At 36.8% G+C, this 8,003-nt stretch overlaps 1 long non-coding RNA gene across 1 annotated transcript; it reads left to right on the top strand.

The window, feature by feature from the left end:
• Positions 1-4,008: 4,008 nt before the first annotated feature.
• On the top strand, positions 4,009-7,620 carry LOC148803812 (uncharacterized). Its single transcript, XR_016080129.1, has 2 exons — positions 4,009-6,446; positions 7,037-7,620. It is a non-coding gene; the product is annotated as an uncharacterized LOC148803812 (long non-coding RNA).
• The last annotated feature ends 383 nt before the right edge of the window (positions 7,621-8,003 follow it).

Genomic DNA, 8,003 nt, shown 5'->3' with positions numbered 1-8,003 from the left:
TCTCCCAAAATAAAATGTGAATACGCCAATGTTTGTAATAAATTTAAGGTTATCACATCAACCAGTGTGTGGTGTGTGTGCATTTCATTGGGGCCGGGTCGCATCCATCCCAACAATAATGTTTTCTCAATTGGGTTGCTGTTCTGTGACTGTGTTCATGTATGCACACTGAGGGGGGGACCAGCCACTAGGCTACTTGATAAGTGATAACTACGAATCTCGTCTTTAATTAATCTCTACAATGAATCTGTGATTAATAGCTGCATGCTTTGGTTTAAATAAAAGACAATTTAATTGACACTTAATTCTCTCTTGTGGCTAAGTCATTCCTCTATGGTTGTGTCATAATAAGGTCCCTTAAGTCCTTATTAATGGAACCTTGCTTAATTAGTGTTGCATGAGATATAAAGACGGTTGGTATTGAGTTAGTAGAGATGACAGTAGAGTGAAAGTAAAGAGTAATAGTGATGGGATTTCTTTTAGATAGTTGGCGGTACCGAGGTTGGTTCTCAAAGAGTGACAAAGAACGTAGGAACAAAGAATAACAGTATGCCACCGGATGAAGAAAAGTAAAGATAAAATGAATTTTTCTAACAGTTTTTGTCTTGGACATAAGGGCAGGGTGCTAATTAAACACTATACCTAGCTATTAGCAGGGTTAATGGGTTAGTGGTGGTAGGGATGCATGCGCAGGCCCACTGGAGATCATTTTGGCTATTTGGAAAAAAACAGCTTTGGGCTGTTTTGGAAGCCTCTACAGATGATACCTTAGTTAATTCAGGCCCTTATTCGATCGTCTCTTCAATTAAAAGAATGTTGAATGTAAATCATGGGTTTTAAAGTCGACCCGGTGACCAAACCGGTCAGGGGTCCAGTTACCGGGTCAAACGGCCCAACTGTTCGACTTGAATGTTCGGCCCATTCTAACAAAAAAGTAAAAAAATTCAAAAAAATAAAAAACAGTCAAAACCATTCTAATAGTTAACCGCCCGATCCAACGGTTCCCTGACCAAAATCAATAGTTTTGGGTGAAAATCCGGTTTTTGGGGAAAACGGAACCCATCACCTGACTGGTTCCGAGTTTTTCCGGTCCGATTTTGAAAACCATTGTGTAAATACTGTTTTACCCACACTCATGATTAGATATCATTTACATTAAGCTACCAAAATAGCCCATACTGAAGTTTTTCCGGCCCACTTACATTCGTTACCCTTTGGATTTGAAAATGTGCTTCCTCAAATAAGATGCTGAACTGAATTATAAGATCATTCCTAAGGCTGCGTTTGGAAACGATGCAAATAAGTGTGAGTGCAAATATGTAGAGTGTAAAACGATTCAAATAAATTGTAAAATTGAATTAGTTTTGCACTGACAAATTTATTTCTTACCAAACAAACTTTTAGCTGTAATGGATGCAGACATTAATTCTAATAAAGCATATGCATTTTTTATCAAAAGCCCACTTGAATGCAAATTTACTTCTTTTTTATTGATGTATTTTTACATTTTATTGTCAATGTAAATATGCATTGATCTGTCATTTGTCAATGCATAAATGAAATGTTGCCAAACACAAGCAAAAATGAACCAAAGTGCAAATTTACCCTGAACTGGGATTTACACTCCATTTGCATCATTTCCAAACACAGCCTAAGGCTCAGCTTGGAAGGAATACAAATACAAATATGTAAAGTCTAAAATCTTATCTTTTGTATTATTTTATATGTATTTACATTGTACATACAAAATATGTATAGTATAAAGACATACAAAATAGTACAAAATACAAGGCTTTGCACTCTTGTTCTTTTTTCTTTTTTTTTTTCTGGTATCTTTTGATGAAGGGTTACACAACATAACCCCCCTCCCACCTAGTACAGGCGGGAATCAATATCTCAAGTCTCTGCTACAACCAGCAGGAAACCTTACCAACCAATTGGTTGGCACCTTATGCTTTGCACTATACTCTACATATTTGTATGTATACTCCTTCCAAACTGAGCCTAAATTTCAAACAGCTTTACAGGTGGGAACCACTGCCCTAATTAATTATTGTTCTACATATTTTCCATTTGGGCCAATTTAAAACGTAATAAGTTCTCAATCCAATCTGACCCAAATTGCAACCGCAACTATTACCGATTTTGTGAGTTTAGATCTGATCCTCACACACAGCATGGTCGCACATTGGGATTATCTCCTATACTTCTATTTAATATTCATGGGGAGAGATTCTCAATACACAATGGGATATGTATGTCAAATCCCAATTCCAGCAGAAGCAGACCATTTTAAAAGGCACATATGATTATATGAAGTTCAATTCAATGGAAATAGGCCAAAAAAGAGGGTTTTCTCTGGGAAAATATGTATAAAAGGGCAAATTTCAAAATACGTTAAAAGCTACAGTAAAAGGCCTTAAAATAGTTGGTTTTTACTGCTTTTTTCTATGTCTTGCACTTGACATGATGGCGAAGTTATGGTCTATTTATCCAACAACAACATCACACGTCAGCCATCAAGTGTAAACACCCCACTACCCTCAAAAGTCCCGGAATGGCATCTGCTCCTCACATGCACATCCACCGTGCATTGGGAACATCTCCCGTGAATAATAATTTTTAAGTACGGGAGATATTCCCAATATATAGTAGGATGTGCGTGTGATGCACGTTTGAAGTGCCTTAAGTGAGGAGCAGATCCGGTCTCCAAAGTCCCATCCCACTCATCCGGACTCCTCTTTATTTCTAGCGACTTGGTAGTTGGTAATAGTAGTTTTCTTCATTTTATTCTGCGGATTTTACTTCTTAATTGATCAAATAACCAAACACATGCAGCTTCAAAGAAAGCATCTCATCAATACTAAGACTCAATAGGTAGAAGGAGGTCCTAAACAAAATATAGGTTCCACGGTTCTACATTATGTATATATCACAAAACAAACCTGAGGGTGTGTTTGGTATCATTATTGTTTTTACTTACAAAATACAGATGGATAAGGGATATATATTGTCACATCACGAATGAGTGTCAGTTCAATTATAAACAACCCCAATTAACAGTTATATGCCAATTTCTATCGACCTATCTAAAATATTTTGGATAAAAACAACAATAATACCAAACACAATCTAAATTAGAGGATGGTTGGCATTATCATGCTATTCTACCATAGTGTTTAAATATTAACCACATTACAAGTAAACAAAAATCATGTTTTTATATCCATTTAGGCTGCATTTGGAAATAATGTAAATGGAGTGTAAATCCCGGTTCAGGGTAAATTGGTACTCTGGTTCACTTTGTATATACTTGGCAACATTACATTTATGCATTGACAAATGACAGACCAATGCATATTTACATCGATAATAAGATGTAAAAGCACATCAGTAAAAAAAAAGTAAATTTGCATTTAAGTGGGCTTTTGACATATATATATATATGCTTAATTCATGTTTGCATACATTACAGCTAAAAGTCTATTTGGTAAGAAGATAAATTTGTCAATACAAAACTAACCCAATTTTACAATTTATGTGAACTATTTTATGCTCTACATATTTGCATTCACACTTATTTACATTGTTTCCAAACGCACCCTTATGAAAAAATATCAATGCAATGATAGTCTTTAGAATTTCAGAGGTGGGGGCAAGGGATTGCTGAAATTGTTGTTTGCAATGTTTTTTTAATAAAAAACTTTGGATTATTGGACTATGATAAAAAAACCATCGAATCTGTAGTTTTTATTAAAAAATATCCAAAGGGCTTCGACGTAAATTTTTTCTACCAAGTACGTTTATGCTACTGGGATTCAACTATAATAAAAAATACCCAAAGGGCTTGACAAACTTTTTTTCTATGAAATACGTTTATAATAGAAATATTACATAGAAGGGGGGTGATTGGTCAAAGCCCTTTGGACATTATGTCTTTTCGACAACATAAATTTTTCCAAGATCAATAACACTATTTTATTTTTTTGGTAATCCAGTAACTTCATTGAAAGGGCATCACAGAAAACCAGAATACAGAAACCACAGAAACAGAATCATAACGAGAAAGAACAAACAAAAAATTGCAAGACCAAGTAAGAACTAGAATCATCTATTAACAAAGCTGAAAGCCAACTAGGCCAATTTGAAGTCCAAAAACCACTGATAACTTAACCTTTTCTGCACTAAACCATGCGCTACAGAGTTTTCTTTTCTCCCTGTATGAGCAAAAAACGAAATAAAATCTGCAACTACTTTTAAGCAATCCAAGACTAAGAAACTAACATCCAAAGATGGCACAGTATTTGGATCTGATAGTGTTATTTTTTTTTGATACATCGCCTGAACTCCAATTCATCCCAAATTTTCAATCAAACCCTTTCGACCTCTCTGAAACACCTAAAAACCCAAAAAACCCAAATCTCACCCCAAAAGCCCTCAGATCCACCGCTAAACCTGCTTGATACCTATCCGATGGCCCCGATCAACCCCCACTTTTACCCTTAGACCAGACACAACCATCAGACCCAAGACCTCCCAAAATACCTATCCATAAAATTTCAGCTCAAAATTCCTTTATTTACCCTCTCATCAAACGAATATTCCATTTTGACTTCTCTCATTAGCCTAAACACTCAGAAACTAGATTCCCTTGATTTTGATACATCCAAACTTATTAAACCACACCATTAAACTTTGGATACATCAAAACACCTGCCCATAAAGTTTCAACCCCAGATTCCCCCATTTGCCTTTCCATCAACCCAAGAGTCCATTATAGATCTCCTTATTGACTCAAATTTCTACGATCTTGACCCCTTGAACTGATCAAACACCATCATTAGACTCTTAAAACACCAAAACACCTATCCATAAAATCCCAACCCAAAGTTCCCCTATTTACCCTCTCATCAAACAAAAGTTCCATTTTGACCCCTTCCGTTAACCTAAAGCTTCCATAACCCATATCTACTTGATCCAAACATATATAAACTAATCAAACCTTGCAAATCACCCCAAAATGCCAAAAAAAAAACCCTACCTATGAAAATTCAGCCTAAAATACCTCAATTTACCTTTAATTATACTAAGATTCCATTTTAAGGCTTTAAATCTGCCCGATCCAGGCCCAGCTGGCCCAATCAAACCTTACCAATCACTCCAGACTACCAAAAAATCCAATCCTGTGAAATTTCACCAAAAACTGCCCTTGTTTGCCCCTTCATCACACAGATTCTGTTCCAAGACTCCAGATCGACCGAATCAATCCCTTTCCAAAATGTCCGAAAACCCCACCCTGTGAAATTTCAGCAAAAAATACCCTTATTTTCCCTTCCATCTAAAAAGATTCTGTTTTGGCTAATCTCACTGGCTCGCACATGCACAACCCCTCTTTGTGGTCAAACCAATCTCAACCCTCCAATTTGATTCAGAATCTCAGTCATTCATCTTAAATCCTAATTTAATCTCTCTTAAACCCGGTTTGACTAGATTTGTCTAAAATTACAAAAATATTCCCAAATTTGCTCAAAATTATGAAAATGCCATTTTTCCTACCTATAAAATAAACCTAAACTTTTCTTGGGTTAATGCACTGTTCACCTTCTCCTTGGTTTGAACAGAGGCGATAACGTAGCGATTCGACGACAAACCCTCCCTTTATCGATCCCATTCCCCCTTCCCCTCCCTCCCTTTCTCTCTCTCTCTCTCTTCCTTCCCTTCTTCTTCTTCTTCCTTTTAGGCTTTGACCTCCCCTTGTTCCTTCTTGCCGCTACAACTTCGGGCAATGGCGGTTTCTTTGCCCAATCGCTTTCTCTCACTCTCTCTCATTCTCTCTCTTTTTATTTTTTTCTCTCCTACTCCCTTTTTTCCCTTATCTTTTTCCCCCATTAAAGAAAATCGATTGAGAAATTACTATTCATTGTCTCTAACCTCAAAACAAGGGGCAAATCAGTAGTGGTAGACTACAATCCATTTAATCCCTTTCACTCCTCTCACTTTTGTTCATTTTTTTTCTTTCCCTTCCATTCTTCTTCTTTCCCAACTTGAACCCCTGTTTGTCCATTTCTTGGCACAGGCGGAGCACCTACATGGTAACGAAGCTCCTCATTTCTGTTCGGCCTCTGATGTAAACCCGACTACCTTTAGCATCGTTTTCCCCTTTATTTGCTTTCCTTCGACCCCTTTTGATTCCACACCATTCTAGAGGTTGATCGCGACCTCCCTTGCTTCGCCGATCTTCGCCATTCGAATCTAGTCAGTCAAAGGAATTGCTATCAAAGTTTTAGCACGAAGTATAGACGAAACTCACGCCTGGAAGCTCCTTATTTAATCTGTCATTTCATTTTCACACTCCGTAGTCGTGGGTTCACACCTCGAGCAAATCGAACTCGGCTGGGTTTCTCTTTACAGCAATCGATCTCACTCTCAGGCCACATCCTGCTCAGGTAAGGCCAGTCTCTACTTTCCCTGTGTTTGTCTCTTTCTATTTTTTTCTTATCTATTCGTTGCTTTCTCGTATTTGAAGTAGGAAGGAGAGAGACTGAGCTGATTCTGCCCATGTAACTCTTGGTACTAGCATTTAAATAGTTGTATTCTCTTTTGAATCTAATGTGTGCTTTACAACAAAAATCTGTTTTGTGTTTTTGGGTCTGCAAATGTCGCTTGAATTCTTGCTAGTTCATGAACAGTAGTGGGTGGAACCGTCAAGCATATAGTTCATCTTTTTATACTAAGCTTGTATTGAATTTTCTCTTTGTTTTATTTTGTTTTATAAAGTGATTCATCTCATCAGTGATTGTGTGATCCTATTATTTCACTCAGATGAAATTAGCTATGTTATTACTCATTTTAGCATGTCCTAACCTCTTTGCTGGGAAAGTTAGTTTAGTGTGAATAACAATGATTACTTAGTTTTATCAGTTGCTATTACCTTCTGATGAGAACGAAAAATATCATATTTTTCTTCCTTAATAATTAGCCTTTTATGTTTATTTTATGCCCAAATGTACTCATAATTCTTATATTTTGGTTTAAGGCACGAAAGGAGGCGTTAGGTGAGAAACAAGGCTAATCGGATCATTTTACATAGTTTCGGCGCCGTGTGGTAGATTGAGCATAACTCTCTCATCCAGACTCCGATTGAGATGATTCAAGATGCTTTGGAAAGATAAGGAAAAGTTCTACAACTTTCCTGTTTTGAGTATTGATAGATTCGGACTACATCGAGGTCAAAATCGGGTCCGAATTTACTGCAACTGCATTGGTGACGTGTTGAAGACATTCCTTAGCCTTGAAGCTTTCATCCGCGATTTCACTATTCTCCCACTCGCACAAGAACTTTGTTTTATCTTATTTTTGAGTCTTTTCTAGATAAGTCAGACTTGTAAATTGACCTAGAGAAATTTTATGAGATTTTGTAGGCTTCTCTTAGGGAAAGTAGATAAGAGGAGAAAAACCCTAAAGAGAAGGCAAGCAGATTGGGAGCAGCCGAACCTCTCTTCTCTTCTCTTCGCCCCTCTTCTTCATTCTCTGATTTTCTTGGAGTTTTCACCATGACCATGCGTGGCTAAAACTCTTGTACTTGGTTGAAGGAAGCAGAAGCCTCAAAATTCCACAAAACTGTGAGATCTAATTTGGTTTTTATTGTTTAATTCATGCTTTGGATATTGAATGTTTTTCTATGCTATTATCTATGATTGTTTCGTTTGATTGCTAAGGAAGCCTACTAGTTTATTATTCATTACAATCTATTGCTAGATTAGATATCAAATTCGTAATTGTTTGGTCCATCTAATTTGCGAAGCAACTAGGGTTTAATGATTTGCTGCGTCAGAAATTGTTAGATCCTAGGAAGGACACTTGACTGAATTAAATGCAACCGCTTGTGCTTGTATTGTTTAGCTTCATCGATCTCTAATGCTTAATGCTATTGTTGGATTAAATCTTTAACGCTTGTTTAGGGGTTGTTCAGTGGTAAGGGTTAAGAGGATCGCTTGTTTTCC

Source organism: Nelumbo nucifera, chromosome 1, assembly GCF_055504915.1.
Source record: "Nelumbo nucifera cultivar China Antique chromosome 1, China Antique-T2T, whole genome shotgun sequence".
Classification (NCBI taxonomy): Eukaryota; Viridiplantae; Streptophyta; class Magnoliopsida; order Proteales; family Nelumbonaceae; genus Nelumbo; species Nelumbo nucifera.
The sequence above is the reverse complement of the archived record's forward strand: the minus strand, read 5'-3'. Positions and strand labels throughout refer to the sequence as shown.